This window comes from Rhinatrema bivittatum, chromosome 1, assembly GCF_901001135.1.
Source record: "Rhinatrema bivittatum chromosome 1, aRhiBiv1.1, whole genome shotgun sequence".
NCBI classification, from domain to species: Eukaryota; Metazoa; Chordata; class Amphibia; order Gymnophiona; family Rhinatrematidae; genus Rhinatrema; species Rhinatrema bivittatum.
In genome coordinates, this window is record NC_042615.1 from 21,423,597 (window position 1) to 21,442,353 (window position 18,757).

Sequence of the window (18,757 nt, forward strand, 5' to 3'; positions counted from 1 at the left end):
AACCCTGCTGGCCTGTCTGGCCCTGACTCACTGCTTGAATCCTGACTGTACAGGCAGGCTATCCCCTTGGCCTGCTTCAGCTGGGTGAGTGAAACTAGGAGGCCCCAGGAAATAGAGAAAAAAAAACTCTGCAAGGGTTTGGGGTTTTTTTTTTTTTTGCTGCCATGGATGTGGATTCCTGCCTGTGCTTCCCACTTAGGATATCCCACCTCTGCCACCATAGATGGTAACTTGAGTGAGAGTGGCTTGAAAACAGCCAGAAGGAATAAGGAGGCAAACTCTGTCTGTTTCCTTTTGTGTAGTTTATTTACAATAAACAAACAAATGCAAAGCAAAACAAACAAATGATGCAGCTCACCTTAAAGTTCAGGTAGCACAGAGACATTACACATAGCAAGTTTTAGCATAGGCTGGTTTCCTGCCTGCTCCCCTAGGTCTACCTAACTCTTCTGGGCCGTGCCTTCTTTTGCTAAGCTGAAGGGATCCTCCTCAGGCCCAGAATCTCTTGCTGGGTTGCGACTTAAGGCAGACTAGGCCAGATAGCTGTGGCCGGTGCCTTAAAGTGGTCTGAGAGAGTTTCCTGTAGACTCTCCTTAAGAGAAATATGGGGGTAACCTTCACGGCATGGCAGATACTACTACCATAATAAGCTTGCTGGGCAGACTGGATGGACCATTTGGTCCATATGGCCCATCTAAACTGCCCAGTTTTCTACCTGTCACTGTTACGATATTGTAGACCCCAGTTGATCTCCAGCCTTCCCTTCACTTCTGTCTGCTTTTTATTTTTTTTTTTTAGTGTATTTTTTTAAGTAAATAGTTTGTTTTCATTTTTGTCTGTCTTTCTAGCTTGCCTGCGACACTGATATCAGATCACATCATGGGCAGGATTTATGGTTGGGCAAAAAAGGGGAAACAGAAACGCTGTTCAGGCAGAGGAGAGGACGAAAATCCGGTGGAATACTTGAGCAGGGATGGTAGGGAGCCCAGGCCTCACCAGCACAAGAAAAAGTGAGTGGAGGCACTGATGGGGATGCCAGGCTTCACAGAAGAAGGGTTGCCGCACCCTTTGACTGCAGAGCTGGTGGGGAGCCATAGCCCCACCTGCGGAAAAGGAGCCAGCTTAAGCTTGTATTTGCCAATGGTCACACTAGGGCAAGTTCATGGTTACTTTTAAAAGCATTTGCAATGTTGCGTCACTTACATATTTTTGGCACCATCATCCTTGTCTTAATTTGAACTTGATCTGATGAAGGAAACATAGCTCTCATAAAGGCAGTCACAACTCTATTGGACTAGCCCAATAGAAAGTTATATCCTGTAACATATACTTTAGTGCACAAATAAAGCAACCACATAACTTAAGCCACATCAAGAACTGACTTTACCAACCAGTTTGGATTGATCAGGTCTTAGTGTATTTAGAATGGATTCAGGTTGCCCACGTTTATCTTTCTGCAAAATCTCTCCCTGAAAGAGCTGTATAGGATCTTGGCCAGCAGATTTCCAGTAGATGGCAGTGGGGCTCTTTCACTGGGAGCCGGCCTTCAAGCTCTCTTTTACCAACTTATTGCACACTGATTTAACACAGCTTTTTAATGCTTTAGGATGTTGGCATACTTGGATTAGATATATTTTTTTTTCTAAAAGGATAATATACTGCTTTTTCAAAGTCAATTAACACTTAGGGCAAATGAAACGGAGAGAGCGAAAGGTCAATTACTGGAGGTCGTTTACAAAAACCTTTTGTAGTTTGTGCAGAATTCAGCTAGGAATTGCAGCTCTTCAGGAAGAGAAGGAGGAAATAGTAATTAGCTAGCTTCGTTTCTTGATGACTGTAAATAAGACAGCTTAATATAGCTTATCTGAACTATTTGCAGCAACATGAGCGGTACTAGTAACGGACCTGAAGGAGGTCTGATCTGGTACAATTTTGGGACGACTCAGAGCTGCCATTGTCCAGGTAGCAGGGAAGCTGCATTGACCATTTATCTAGGAAGGAAAGGTTAGGAGAGACAACTGCTTTCAAACTCCAGCTGTTAATCATGTTTTATGTAGTAGAAGAAAAACACCCAAGCTTTGTCATAGGAATACGCAAAGGAATTTGTGGTGGAGTAAGAAAACCTGAGCAACAGTAGCAACCGGCGTGCAGGTTTTCCCCATAGAAATGACGGCAGAAAAGGACCAAATGGTCCATCCAGTCTGCCCAGCAAGCTTATGGTAGCCACAACCACGCCATACAGGTCTCCCTCATAATGGTATCACTAGGGAATGATAACTGCCGTGCCGTACAAGTTACCCCCATACCTAGTTTCCCAAACCGTTAAAGTCAGGGCCCTTGTTGGTTTCTATCTGAGTCCAATTCCCCAATACCTCTTGCTGTTGACGCGGAGAGCAATGTTGGAGTTACATCACAAGTATAAGGCTTATTGGTTAAGTAACAGCTGCATCAGCAAGTTACCCCCCTGCTTATTTGTTTTCCCAGACTGTAAAATTCATGTCCTTGTTGGTTGCTGTCCGAAACTAATTCCCCTTTTCTTCTTTTCCCCCACCGTTAAAGCAGAGAGCAATAAAGAGTTGCATCAACAGTATGAAGGCTTGTTGGTTAAGGGTAGTAATTGCCATACCAGCAAGTTACCCCATGTTCTCTTTTCTTAATTTCCATCCTCTAGTCTTTAGGGATCCACAATGTTTATCCCATGGCCCTTTGAAATCTTTCACTGTTTGTTTTCACCACCTCCTCTGGGAGGGCATTCTAAGCATCCACCACCCTCTCCATAAAGAAATATTTTCTGACATTGGTTCTCAGTCATCCTCCCTGGAGTTTCATTTCATGACCCCTAGTTCTACTGATTTCTTTCCAACAGAAAAGGTTTGTAGAATGTGCAACATTAAAAGCTTTCAGGTATCTGAAGATCTGCATCATATCTCCCATGCACCTCCTGTCCTCCAGGGTATACATATTTAGGTCCTTCAACCTCTCCTCATAAGTCATTTGATGGAGAACCCCCATCATTTTTGTCACCCTTCTCTGGACCACCTCCATCCAGTCTGTCTTTTATGAGATTCGGTCTCCAGAACTGAACACCATATTCCAGGTGAGGCCTCACCTCAGACCTGTACAAAGGGATTATCACATTTTTCTTACTGGTTATTCCTCTCTCTATGCAGTCTCACATTCTTCTGGCTTTAGCTATCACTTTGTCACATTGCTTCGCCATCTTCAGATCACTAGATACTATCACTCCAAGGTCCCTCTCTTGCTCCATGCACAACAGTCCTTCACCCCCCCATCACAAATGGCTCTTTTGGATTACCACACCGCAGATGCATGATTCTGTACTTCTTGGCATTGAATCCCAGCTGCCATGTCTTCGACCACCATTCAAGCTTCCTTAAATCCTGTCTCATTCTCTCTACTCCTTCCAGCGTATCCCCTCTTTTGCAGATCTTTCATCCACAAAACGTCATACTTTACCTTCTATCTCTTCCGTAATGTCACTCACAAAGATGTTGAACAGGACTGGTCCCAACATTGATCCTTGTGGCACTCTGCTTAGCACTATTCTCTCTTCAGAGTAGGTTCCATTTACTGTCACACAATGTCTTCTATCCGTCGACGCATTTGTAATTCACACCACCATTTTGGCTCTCACTCTCAAGCTTCCTCTTTTATTCATAAGCCTCCTATGCGAGACCATATCAAAAGCTTTGCTGAAATCCAAGTAGATCACATTGAGTGCTTTTCCTCAATCCAGTTCATTAGTCACCCAATCAAAATAATCAGATTTGTCTGAAAGGACCTTCCCCTGGTGAATCCATGCTGCCTTGGGTCCAGCAATCGTTCTGAATGTAGATAGTTCACTATTCTTTCTTTCAGCAGCGACTCCATTACTTTTCCCACCACCGAGGTGAGGCTAACCGGCCTGTAGTTTTCAGCCTCCTCTCTTCTCCCACTCCTGTGGTGCGGAACCACCACCGCTCTTCCCCAATCACTTGGCACCACTCCCGTTTCTAGGGATCTATTGAACAGGTCATACAGCGGACCCACCAGCACATCTCTGAGCTCCCTCGGTATGCAGGGATGAACCTCATCGGGTTCCACTTTCAGTTTTCCTAGCTCTTCCCATACATTCTCTTCTGTAAATGAGTTTCATCTACTCCGCTCCTCTCCAATGTCTTGTTAACTAGCAATGGTCCTTCTCCAGGGTCTTCTTTAGTGAACACCGCACTGAAGTATTTGTTTAACATTTCTGCTTTTTCTTCATCTCTCTCCACTCATTTATCTTTTTCTCCTTTCAATTTCAGTATGCTACTTCAGACCTATCTCCTTTCTTTGATGTATCTGCAAAATGTTTTGTCACCTCTCTTTACCTCTTTGGCAATCCTTTCTTCTGCCTGGCGTTTTGCTTTCTTGATTACTTCGTCTCTCTGTTTCACCAGATATTCTTCCTTGTTTTCCTCTTTTTGGGAATTTTTATATTGCTTGAACGCTGTTCTTTTTGCTTTTATTTTATCAGCCACCTCCTTGGAGAACCAGATAGGTTTCTTGTTTCTCTAGATTTGTTACCTTTGTAATTGCTCCTTTTAGTTTGGCCCACTGTTGTTCCACCTCTCTCAGTTTCTCCCAGTCTTCTAGTTCTACTTCCAGGTACTTCCCTACTTCAACAAAGTCCGTATTTTTGAAGTTCAAAACACGGGTCTTCGTGTGACTTCTCCATGTCCTATTTGCGATATCAAACCATACCATTTGATGATCATTGGTGCGGAGGTGGGCACCCACCTGGATATGTCACAGTCACCTTCTGCCTGCTTTATTGCCAGAAAACAGGGTGGTCAATATTCAGCCATGGAGCGGCTAGTTAAGTTAGCCAGATACAGCTATTTGGCTAACTTAACGGGGATATTCAGTGACAAGGCCACACTGATAAATGTCCCAGGCTATCTTAAACTGGCCTTATCAAACCGGCTAACTTTAGGACAATTTTTTGGCCAACCAGAGTTAGCCACATTGGGTAAGTTGCTAAGTTCTTGGCCAAATTGGGTAAGTTGCTAACTCTGAATATCATATGTGGCTAACTGTGGGCCGCCCTGAAACACCTCCCACCTGCACCCAGAACACCTACAATTTATGCACCTAAATATCCCTGGCTAGCCATTTCGATTTTCAGTTATCCATCTAAATGGCTTTTGAAAATTGACAACAGGATTTATTTTTTTTTAATTGCTTCCTGCTTAGCACTTAATTGCTCTGACTTTTTCTTCTTCTTTTGAATAAAGGTTTGCAGTTTCCAATTATGTGAATAGAAATAAGAGATCCTTTAAGGGTCATTTTCAAAGCCATGTACATGCATAAAATCCTGCTTTATGCAACTAAATTGCTGCCCTGAAATAGCCCTGGGCTGAATGTGTGTAAAGGTTTATGCATAACCCAATTATGAGTGTGCTCTAACTCAGACTGAACAGAGGCATTCCAGACTGTTGAGATTATAGATCCATTTTTGCTCTTTACGAATAAGCATTTCGGAAAAGTCCCCCCCCCCCCCAACATGGAGGAGATAACACATCAATGACAGAAAACCTGAAGTTGGATACACTACATGAGTGAGCCACCCAGTGTGCCACTAAGGGATTTACTTTTTCTTCCACAATCGCATTCCTCCGATGGGGTTATCAATTAAGAACATAAGAACATGCCATACTGGGTCAGACCAAGGGTCCATCAAGCCCAGCATCCTGTTTCCAACAGTGGCCAATCCAGGCCACAAGAAACCTGGCAAGTACCCAAACACTAAGTAGTACTAAGTAAAACTAATTGTATTCTGCCCTTTTCAGTTTGCACTGAAGCACCGACTTCCATTATCCATCGCTATTGGTCCTTACTCTCTGTGCATGATATTTTTAATTGCCCTCTCCGATTTACGTTCCATCGCGGCAAGAATCTTCCAGACCTCTTAGTCCACTCTGAATTGCGTCCTTATATTCCCCCATCTTTATCTCTAGGTAGTCATAGCCCTTGCGGGAGTTGCTCAGTTTGTTCACTTTCTCTTTCCCTTTCTTTTTTCACTCATCCAGTCTCTAATAAGGTTTTTCATTTGCAGTTTAGCTCCAGTTGTTTATCATCAGCTGTCATTTATGTCATTATGTGCCCCTGTCAGAAATTTTATGTTGGAAAAACAACAAGCATGATAAAGACCAGAATCATCGAACATGGGTGGCTCAGTCGCGTAGGGTATCCGACTTAAGGTTTTCTGTCATTGATTTGTTATCTCCTCCATGTTGGGGGGGGGGGGGGGGGAACTTTTCCGGAATGCTTATTCGTAAAGAGCAAAAATGGATCTATAATCTCAACAGTCTCTCTCCACACGGCCTCAATAATGAGATCGAGTGGTCCTTTTTTACTTAGTTTCGGTATGTTTCCAGTTCTCCTTCATGTCCTAGTTCTCTTGCTTTTGATCTCTTTTGATTAGTTGGCGGTTTTCGCGCCATTTTTACAGCATTGAAAGAACTTAATTGTCATTGTACCTGTGCACTCCCGGTCATCTCGAATTGAAATTCACACAGGTATGTGCATGCTTTGTTAGTTATACCAGTGACATAGGTTTCCCATCAATAAGTTGTTCCACACTATTTTTGAGTTTTGTTTGTGTTTTCAGATTTAAAAGTCTTTTGTCTGTCCCTCCCGACGCAGCCTTGTGGTGAAACACTGGATCCGTGTGGGGGGGCCTGCTGTAACATTATGATGTGCATTTCAGAACTAGCGGAGTTGCAGTATCAAGTACAACATGTATATAAGGCTGATACAGTGTATAAAATGTAGGTAAGGGTGAGCTGGCTGATATAGGGGCGGATTTTCAGAGCCCTGCTCGCCCAAAACCGGGCGGATTTAGGCGAGCAGGGCCCTGCGCGCCGGTGAGCCTATTTTACATAGGCCTACCGGTGCGCGCAGAGCCCCGGGACTCGCGTAAGTCCCGGGGTTCTCCGAGGGGGGCGTGTCGGGGGCGGGCCCGGTCGTCGCGGCGTTTTGGGGGCGTGTTGGCAGCGTTTTGGGGGCGGGTACGGGGGCGTGGCTACGGCCCGGGGGCGTGGCCGCGCCCTCCGTACCCACCCCCAGGTCGCGGCCCGGTGCGCAGGAGGCCCGCTGGCGCGCGGGGATTTACTTCTCCCTCCGGGAGGCGTAAATCCCCGGAGAAAGGTAAGGGGGGGGGGGGTGTAGACAGGGCCGGGCGGGTGGGTTAGATAGAGGAAGGGAGGGGAAGATGAGGGGAGGGCGTTAGAGGATTCCCTCCAAGGCCGCTCCGATTTCGGAGCGGCCTTGGAGGGAACGGGGGTAGGCAACGCGGCTCGGCGCGCGCCGGCTATACAGAATTCATAGCCTTGCGCGCGCCGATCCAGGATTTTAGTGGATACGCGCGGCTCCGCGCGTATCTACTAAAATCCAGCGTACTTTTGCTGGCGCCTGATGCGCCAGCAAAAGTACGCCTATTCGCGTTTTTTGAAAATCTACCCCATAGTGTATATCAAACATGTATTCCCAAACTAAAACTTATGAGTGGATGCATAAGCAACAGAATAGTAATGGTCCACCTCATCAATGAATTCACTTTGAATGAATTAGACAGTCATAGTAGTGAATGTGATCAAACATTTAATCTATCATCTGCCTTATATATAATCATTGGTCTGGAAAAATGTTCCAAATATTTTTAAATTATTTTTTATATTATATTTTACATAGCCCATATCTGCTGTTGCATCAATAGATTGATATAAGTGTGTGAACTGAAGTCCATGTCATGGCTTTGCATAACTATTCAATATACGTTGACCTCAGATGGGTAACCAACATGTTGCACTAGAGGTGGACCCTTGGCCTGGCGCAGGATTGGTACGGCCCTCAGGGAGGTCCCAGAGGGCGCCTGTCGCTAGGAGGTGGAGCACACATGGAGACAGAGGCAAGCTGGAGCTTCACCAATAACAGTCCGGGGTTTCCGTAGGTTGAGCCCTTGGGTACCCGGACTGCCTGGGCTTTATGTGGGCCTCAGAGGGTCTACCAGAGAGGTAGCAGAGAGGTGTGCCCACCAAGAGCAAGGGTGTGTGGCTAGTGGAGTACAGATGAGCTAGACTGGAACAGAGTGTACCGGGGACCACTGGAAGGAAACAGGAACTGAAGGTCCTCCGGGCAAGATAGGCGGCGCCTAGTGGTCTAGCTTGTAGAAGGCCGTGGGAGGCATCAGAGCAGGCAGACCTGGTGGTCACAGGAGAAGCGAAGAGAGTGTCCGAATGAAGTGCAAGGGTCAAAGCCAGGTTATCCGTCCAAGGATGGTCAGGCAAAGCAAGGGTCAGTTTCAGGTATCAGTCCAAGCGTGATCAGTGGCAAGCAGAGGTCAATTCCAGGCAGCGGTACAAACGTCAGTGGCGAGCAGAGGTCAGTTCCAGGCAGCGGTCCAAACGTGATCAGTGGCGAGCAGAGGTCAATACCTGGTATCAGTCCAAATGTGGTCAGAGGCAAGTCGAGGACAGTTCTGTGAATCAGTCCGAGAAGGTACAACCTGGGTAGCAGAACAGGAATCAGGAACAGATGCTGGCACAAAGGAAGGACCATGGGAACACAGACACAGGAACAAGCACAGGAGCGCAGGAACACTGGAACAAGCACAGGATCAAGGAAGCAGGAACACAGGATGGCAACTAGCTTCACATAAATGTGACGACCCATTTGCCAAGGCGAGGAACTGAGGAAAGGGCCTCGCTTTAAATACTGTGCTTATGTGACGTCATCGGGAGGCATCTGAGCCGAGGTTCCCGCCCTGGGCCCTTTAAAAGAGGGAGCGCTGGCCGCGCGTGTGCCTAGGGCAGGGCCGAGGATGCGGAGCCCCTGCGGGAGCTCCGTTATGAGGCCTGCGAAGCTGGAGGCGTTCGGGACAGGTGCTGGGGACGCCGAGAGCTGGCTGCTGCAGCTAGGGAGGACGGAACAGAGCCCGCGGAGGAAGGCCCGAGGTGAGCAGGGCCGATCATGGCACCAGCATGGCCGGGACGCGCAACACAAGTTATCTGTTATCAAGTCTCAGCTTGAGTAATATTGTAAACAGCCTCATTTATTTCTTGTAAACTGATGTGATACCTTGGCTTGAATGTCGGTATATAAAAATAAATAAACACAACTCAGTTATGGCTCTAATATTCTGGGCCTTCGCTTACCCTTCCAAGGTTAAACCTGCATGGATATAAGCGAAGAATATGAAGCTTGTTACTTATTTGGGCAGAGTTCCATTAAAAACAGCAATCCCAAACTTGATGGGGCAAAAAAAACAAAAAGCTGAGTGTACTTTCTAGGGGTTTTAGTCTGCTCCAGCTCTCTAACTGTCCAAGTTATTGGCATGTGGCCTTGGGAAAAGAACATATTACTTTGCTTTTGATTTCCAGGCTGTGAGAGTAACAGATTGGAAGTTGGGGGAAACAACGATCCCGGGTTCTGTGGCATTAAAGTTGGAAACGTTTCTATGCTGATGGGTTTCTTAATGGATAGCTCCCAGAGGACTGTAAACCAAATCTACCTCAACCGGAAAAAATCAGTGTTAAGGAGTTTCGAAGACAGCTAAAATCTATCTTGTTTAGTGAAGCATTTGTTGCGTGCCCCGGCCTCGCTAGGGCTGCGACCGGCCCTGCTCACCTTCCAGACCCAGCCACCACTGCTCCCCCGGTCTCTCCTGGGGTCATAGCTAGCCATCTGCGCCCTCGGGCTCCTAGCTTCTCGGCCTCCTCAACTCCAGACCCGGTTCCCTCCCGCTCCAGTGCTCTGCGTCCCTCGCGGCGCGGAGAGGCCCACGCCATCCCTTCCTGCAGTCGGCCCCTAGGCGCGCGAGTGCACAGGGCCGATCTTTATAGGTGCCGCGACGGGAAACCACTCCGTGGTGCCCAGCGATGACGTCACCTGATCCCTGCATAAAAGGCAGGGCTCAGTCCTCCATTCCTTGCCTTGGCAAACGGGTTGTCACATTGTGTGAGCTAGTTGCCATCTTTGTTCCTGTGCTTGTTCCCGTGTTCCTCTGCTTGTCCCATGTCTGTTCCTGTGTGCCTGTTCTCATTCCAGTGTTCCTGCGTTGTTCCAGCGCCTGTTCCTGTGTTCCTTCGTTCCTGAGTTTGTTCCACGTTCTGCAGCCCAGGTTCTGCCTTCTTGGACTGATACCCAGTACTGACCTCGGCTTGCCTCTGACCATGCTCGGACTGATACCTGGAACTGATCTCCGCTTGCCTCTGACCATGCTTGGTCTGATACCTGGAACTGACCTCTGCTTGCCTCTGACCATGCTCGGACTGATACCTGGAACTGACCTCCGCTTGCCTCTGACCATGCTTGGTCTGATACCTGGAACTGACCTTGCTTGGTCTGATACCTGGAACTGACCTCCGCTTGCCTCTGACCATGCTTGGTCTGATACCTGGAACTGACCTTGCTTGGTCTGATACCTGGAACTGACCTCAGCTTGCCTCTGACCATGCTTGGTCTGATACCCGGAACTGACCTCTGCTTGCCTCTGACCTTGCTTGGTCTGATACCTGGAACTGACCTCCGCTTGCCTCTGACCATGCTTGGTCTGATACCTGGAACTGACCTCAGCTTGCCTCTGACCACACTTGGACTGATACCTGGAACTGACCCTTGCTTTGGCTGACCATCCTCGGACGGATACCCTGGCTTTGACCCTTGTGCTCCATTCGGACACTCTCTTTGCTTCTCCTGAGACCACCAGGTCTACTTGCCTTGACGCTGTCTGTGGCCTTCCTCGAGCTAGACCATTAGGTGCTGCCTACCCTGCCCGGAGGACCTTCAGTTCCTGCCTTGTACCCATGGTCTCCAGTACTCTCTGTTCCGGACTAGCTCGCCTGCTCACCGTCAGCCACGCACCTCTACTCCTTGTGGGCACACCTCTGGGAGACCCCCAGAGGCTCACCTAAGCCCAGGCAGCCCAGGAATCCAAGGGCTCAACCCGCGGAGCCCCCGGGCCGTCATTGGTGAAGCTTCAGCTTGCCTCTGTCTCCTTGTGTGCTCCGCCTCCTGGCGGCAGGCGCCTTCCTGCGCCAATCCTGCGCCAGGCCAAGGGTCCACCTCCAGCCCAACAGCATTTGAGTGATGGCAATGTGTTTTTTCTATGCTAATATGAAGATTCATGTTAAGTAGTTTTAATGTATTTTTATAATTAATTATAAATGTTCTAATCTGCACTGAACACTTTTAAGTGGAAGAAGTGGAATAAAATCTTTGAATAAATAAATAAAATAAATAAATGAGGTGGACCATTCGTATTATGTTGATACAGTTGCATAAACATGTAGATAAGGGTGCGCTCCTGATAGAGGGGTCAGTTTTAAAAGGCGCACACGGTTCCCTGCAGGCGCACATGGATGCACCGATTTTAGAAAATGCGCGCACTGGCACACGCATGTTATAAAATCTGATGGCCAGGCACACGTGTGCATGGGCTTTAAAGTCCTCACGCCCATGTGCAGGTGGCCCGTGACTCGCGTGCACGGGGGGAGGGGCGGGAATTTTAAAAGACCACCCGCGGCGACGGGAGTAGGGCTTCCTCAGTTCCCTCCCTGGCCACTCCAATTAAGGAGCAGACTGGGAGGGAACTTCCCTATACCCCTACCCTAACCTTCCTACCCTTTCCCCTCTCTTCCTTAACCCCTTTCTATCTATTTACTTTTTTTTTTTTGTTTGATTACTTACTGCTCCCTGGGAGCAGCACTCACAAAGCTCCCTGGGAGCAGCACTCACAAAGCGGGGAGTAGCTGGCTTGTTACGGCGGTTACTACCCCAAACCAAATGTGCCTGATACTTCACTTTCGATGCATATCCAGCATAGCTCCCTGCTTCAACGGCAGGGGAGAAGAAAAAAACTGATACCTCACGCATATCCAGCATAGCTCCCTGCTTCAACGGCAGGGGAGAAGAAAAAAACTGATACCTCACGCATATCCAGCATAGCTCCCTGCTTCAACGGCAGGGGAGAAGAAAAAAACTGATACCTCACGCATATCCAGCATAGCTCTCTGCTTCAACGGCAGGGGAGAAGAAAAACTGATACTTCACGCATATCCAGCATAGCTCACTGCTTCAACGGCAGGGGAGAAGAAAAACTGATACTTCACGCATATCCAGCATAGCTCCCTGCTTCAACGGCAGGGGAGAAGATAAACAACCAATAAGGGCTGAATAACATAATCTGGGTAAAAACAAATAAGCATGGGTGTAGCTTGCTTATTGCGGCGGTTACTACCCCTACTACCTCTAACTAATCAAGCTTGATATTTCACTTGGATGCAGCTCCATCACTGCTTTCTACATTAATGGCCGGGGTGGAAGGGAATTAGAACCAAAGAGCTAAGAGAAACAGATAAGTATGAGAGAAGAAATGAGGGAAGCTTGCTGGGCAGACTGGATGGGCCATTTGGTCTTCTTCTGCCGTCATTTCTATGTTTCTATGTTTCTAAGTAATCTCCCGGTACCTGCTTCCCCAGGACGGCATCGGATGGCGCTGCCGCCCCGGCCCACCCCCTTTGGAGAGGCCCGGCACTTCAGCGCGTAACGGGGTTTACGAATGTGGCCGGGCCCTGCTGAAAATGCTCGTGGTGCGCGCAAGGCCTGGCCACATGCATAACTCCCCCGTTTTAACGCGTGCTGCCTTTTTAAAATCAGGCCGACAGTGCATAAACCTGTAAATAAGGCTGATTACAGCGTATAAAGTTGTAGAAAAGGGTGAGCTTCCGATACAGTGTGTAAACGTAAATAAGGCTGAGCTGGCATGTGATGAAGTCCTTTTATGAGAGACTCCTCAGTAAATTAAAAAAAAACAAACAAAAAACAAAACATGGGATGGGAGGTGTTGTCCTGCTGTGGATAGGTAACTGAATAAAAAACTCAAAACAGAGTAGTTGGACAAATTACGGGTGGCTGACTCTGGTCCTCAAGAGCCACAAACAGGCCTCATTTTCAGGATATCCACACTGACTATGCATGAGATATATTTGCTTATAATAGAGGCGTGCCATTTTCTCTTTTTCATATTCATTGTGGATATCCCGAAAACCAGGCCTGTTTTGAGGTTCTTGAGGACAGGATTTGGCTGCCCTTGATCAGTTTTGCCAATGGAAGGGGGGAGAACAGTGAAGTTCCCCAGGGATCTGTATTGGGACCAGTGCTGTTTTATATTTAGATAAATGATCTGGAAAAGGGAGCATTTACAGAAGACACAAACTTATTCAAATTTGCTAAAACATGAGCCGAGTGAGCGGAACTACAGACTGGAGAATTTGGGCATCTAAGTGGCAGATGAAACTTAATGTGGACAAGTGCAGAGTGATGCACGTAGGGACAAATAACCCTAACTATGACGAAAGCTTTTAAGCAGGCATGCAGGCGCACACAGAGGGACACGACCATTTTATAACATGCGCCGTGTTTTTGCTCGTGGTATGAAATAGGCAAAGCACCTGTGTGTGTGCAATTTTAAGTAGGCACGCACCTATGCGTGCTGGTGCCACTTCTACCGTGTAAGTGGGGGGGATTTTTTCGATGTTTGCCGACAGAAGTGCCAGCTTTTTAAGTTCGTTTCCAGTTCACCCAGGTAAGGGATAGGACTTCCTAACCCCCTAGTTGAATAGCCCCCCCCTTTTCTCCTGTCAACCCCGGCCTCTAAAACATCGCTCACCTCCACCTTTTTTTTGTTTTCTGACTTGCACGCCATCCATAGTAGAAGTAAAGTTATGCAGCCGAGGACCCCGGCGCGCACACTTGTGTGCGTACGTATTTATGAACTGGTTTCATCGAGAAATCCAGGCGTGCCCACGCCCCGTCCAGGCCACGCCAACATCCCGCCCCTTTTTTGAGAACATTTTTTTTTTATGCACATGGCTGGATATTCGTGCATACGCTGGCACTTTTTAAAATCCACACGGCACACTCTGGTCTGACTTGTGTGTGTGTATATCTCCCGGTTTTGGCACGTGCTGGACTTTTAAAATTCACTTTTATATGTAACACAATATTGGGTTCTATATTAGGAGTCAACAATTAGGAAAAGAATCTTTGGACTCCTTGTGGACAATACACTTGTAATCCTTTGCTTAGTGTGCAGCAGTGATCCGAAAAGCAAATAGGACTTATTCAGAAAGGAATGGAAAATGAAACCAGAATATCATGGGTCTCCATTGACCCATGGTGCAACCACACCTTGAGTACTGTGTACAGTTCTGGTCAGCCCATCTCTAAGAAGATACACTGCATCTAGAAAAGATACACAGAAGGGCAACAAAAATGATAAAGAGATAGAATGGCATCCTCATGAAGAAAACCGGGCTCTTCAGTTTGGAGAAGAGACAACTGAGAGGGGATATGACAGGTTTATAAAGTCATGAGTGGGGTGGAACAGGTAAATAGGTGATGGTTATTTGTGCTTTCTCAAACTTTACTAAAACTAGGGGACACTGCATGAAACTAACAAGTCACCAATTTAAAACAAATCGGAGAAACCATTTTTTCACTCAATGCACAATCAAGCTGTGGAATTTGTTGCTGGAGGATGTCAGGTTTATTTCCCTCTAGGTTATGGTAAAGACATCTAGTATAGCTGGGTTTAAAATAAGTTTGAACAAGTTCCTGGAGGAAAAGTCCATAAATAATTATTAGCCAAGTAGATTTGGGAAAGCCAACATCTATCCCTGGGAGAGGGCAATTAGAAATGGATCTATTGTTTGGGATCTGCTGAGTACTTCCTAATGACCTGTATTGGCTGCTGTTGGATACAGGATGCTCTGGGCTCAATGGACCTTTGGTCTGACCCAACATGAGACACCTTATGTCCTTATTTATCCAGGTATGTTAGCTACATAAATAGCTTCACCCTTGAATGCCACAATCCGCTAAGTGGCAGCTGCTCGTCATGCCCAAATATTGAAATATCTTCTCTTACCTGGCTAAGTCCAAACTTAACTGGCTAAGTATCAACCTCAGAGTCAATCATTTTTAAAAAAATGTATATTCCACCTATCGTGATACTTCAAAGTGAATTACAATCAGGTACTATTGGTGTTTTCCTAGCCTTAGAGGTTTTACAATCTAAGACTCTGATTTACTAAAGCCCTTTTTACATTCTGTGTCTATGGGAAAAATGCTTACTAAATCAGACCTTAAGATTGTACCTGAAGCAGAAGAAGAAGTACTGGTGAAGAAGTAGCCTAGTGACATTTTGCATTTGGAGAGTAATAGTATACTATCAGTAGCCCAGAATTCAGACCAGGCTGAATGGATAGAGGGAAAGGGAATGATGCTACTGGGTAGCCAAGGAAGTTTAGGTAAGTTGGCAGGGAAGAACAGGACACTCCAAGGAGTGGGAGCTGCTAGATCCATGCCTGCATAAGAATAATACAATATTCAGCCTTATCTAGTTTAATTAGCTGGATAAGTCAAGGATGGGTTATTTGGCTATCTATAAGATAACCGATTATATTAAGTGGTATAGCCATGCTACTGAATTTCTCAGCCAAGATTTTTTTTTTCTTTTGGAAAATAACAACCCAAAATAATAGTTGAAGAGGGTCCAGTGAGGTGTAACATAACTGTTGTCCAAGGTGCTGAAATTATATTTCACTTGGTGGAGATGATTCATTTGCAACTAGAACTATTAGTACTACTGTAGTTACTTCTATTTATCATTTCTGAAGTGCAGCTAGACATATTGGGGTAGATATTCAAAAGCCATTTAGGCCTGGATTCTCCATTCTCGCAGAGAATAGTGAATCCAGTGGTAACAGAGGGCTTGGGGGGGGGGCAGCTTTGCGAAAGCCGGCAGCGATCGCACCACTGCTGTGTTATCGCTGCCGACTTTCACACCCAATAGCGCCACCGTGAAAGGTGGCGCTATTGGGCGCGCTACTGGTGGCAATAACATGGCTTAGCTTATCGCCGCCAACGAAGACACCGCAGAGTCCGCCCCGATGCCGCCCCGACTCCTCCCCTTCTGGCCCCGACCTCGCCCCCTAGCAAGCTATTGTACACAAAAAGGGACTTTTTGCGTGTGATAGGCTTAGAAAATGACCCCTTGGATGGAAAACTCACAAGTTATCAGTCTAAATGGGTTATACAACATATTGAGTGTCCTATCCAGCTAAATTATAGCCGGATATGTTATCTGGATATAATTCAGCTGGAGATAAAAGGGGCATTCTGGGGAGGGGTCCCGTTATCTGGATAACTTAGCCAGATATAGCTGATATTTGACTATGTTAGCTGCATAACTTTAGACCTGCTCCGAAGCAGGTCTAAAGTTATCTGGCCTTGTGTGGCTGTACAACGTTAGACTTATCCAGATACATTCCAAAGAGGATAATTCCGATTAAGTTAGGTTCCCTGAAAACATTTTTTTTTTGATCTGCCTCCTGCCTCCCTCCTACCCCAGTTGCAAAACTTTCCACCCCTCAAAACGGCCCATTGTTAAAATTTTTTTTATTTTATTAGGGTTGGGAGTCCCCCCTCCAGCCTCCGCTCCTACTTCCCCCTTAGAATTATAAAAAATTACATATCACAGGCTCCACACTCTCCCCCCCCCTCCAAAGCTCACCCCAATCCTTTCCCTTCTACCCCTCACCTTTATTTGAAGTTGGCTTCCAGGATCGCAGTGGCCTCCTGCCGTAATTCAGGACCGCTGCATCTGATGATGCTTCTGTCATAGCTAGCCTGCTACAGCGGACCCTTCCTGCACATTGCTGCATCTTAGAACAGGATCTGTGCTGGAAAAGAGACCACGGAATAGAAGGTAAGGCTTCTTGCAGGTGGAGAATCTGTGCTCTGTGGAATTTACCTTCCAAATGAGGGGTTTTGCATTATTTGGGAATGAGGGCGTAGGAGGGCAGACGGTAGTTTTGGAGGAGTGGGGAGAAGCACACATATGCAGAAACAAGGAATAAACTGGAGAGAGGTGATTAAAACTCAATATACAGAAAGAAAAATCAGATCCAGCTACAATTTCTGTACTCTTCCTATATATATATATAAATATATATATATATATATATATATATATTTATATATATATATATATTTATTGGTTATTTCTAGCTCCATTCCAGTTGTCTTTCTAAAACAGAGCTAAGGAGGTGGGATAGGTTTAGCAATTTCCCTACATAAAACATTGTAGACTCCTTGAACATTCTGATTGTTCATTTAAAATAAAAACCTTGTATTCAACAATTGACATTGTTCCAAAACCTTTAGAACTGCAGACTGCACACTGAAAGTCAAACACATGCACTCTTTTCTAGTAACAAATAGTGTTTTAACTTAGGTATGCATCTCATTTGAAATCTGCAAATATTTGACTCAAATTTACTCAGAGCCCAATTGCTTTTGTACTCCGTAATATTCCGATTAGTTCATTCTCTTGTAAATATTTGCAGACTAAAGCATTCAGAGGGTAATGTGAAGTTTTCAGTGTCTCGAATACGAGGATGAACCTGCAAATATTCAGATCCAAACTAGGCCAAAGAGGTTGGAACTGAACAATTGTGGAGCAAGGTCTGCGGTTTGGTAAATCCAGAGATTGTGCAGTCTCTACTGCGGGGCGGGGTGATTGTGGGACTCTACGGACCCTGCCCGCTCATATATTCTATGCTTTTCTTTGACTTGGGTCTTGTCTTGTTCCCAGTTCGATTCTAATTCTGTCTCCCTTCCTCAACACCCCCCACCACCTTGGGTTTGGATGAGATCAAATGTAATCTGGACTGGTTCATTCATCCCTAGCTTTAATATCACTTTAATGAGAGAAGCATGGAATGCATTTTCTCAATTTTATTTTGTTAAATGAAGCTACTTTAGTTTTAAAAGAAGTAAGACTGAGAAATAGAGAAATTGTTGAAGCCGCAGTGCATGAAATTAAGAGGGCTCAGACGGCACTGGTAGCATTTGTCTGCTATATTTTCCCCTTTTTGGCTGATGTTCGGCATTTCGATGACCAAGGACCGTGCAGCTAAAAGGGATAGTTTTTCTTTTTTTCTCTTTTTTTTTTTCAACTTGGTGATGGCTTTTGATAGATATAGCCTGAAAGGTTTAATTAGTTTTTGTCAAATTGTGAGAGATAAATGAGGGAAGGCACTGCTGTGTGGGAAGAAATGTCTCTCAAAAAGAAGAAGCAAACAACAAGATTTACGATGGCATTAATCTATTAGGAAGGTGATGGTTACGGTACCATTTGTTTAAAGCAGCAAAGCACACATCATGCAGCATCTCTCTACTAAATGTCTCCATAGTTCTTACACCTATCCATCTAGCCATCTTCTCCTCTCTCTATTGTCTACATTTGTTTATATTTATGGCTGGAGCATAATCTCCATTTAATTTTTTTTTTGGTACAGTGAATCTGAAATTGGTTTAAAACCAGTTTTACATGCATTCCAAGAGGGTTGAAGACCTGAGGTCACCTGAGGGGGCACCTGAGGTCAGCCAGTGCCATTTTTCAAGATGGTGCTGGCAGGTTAGGAACAAGCAGGGATTTCTCTGACCTCAAGATACCACACGAATGGGGTAAGCTGGACAGGGGTCCTGGGAGGAGTGTGAGCGACTACAAAGGGTGTGTGTGTATGTGTGGATTTATTAAAAGGGGATTAGGCGAGGGGCTTTAAACCATGTACTCTTTTCATATTTATGGGTTGGTGGGAGGAAGTTGGGGTCTTGCCCTACCAGACCACCTGGAACATTTTTG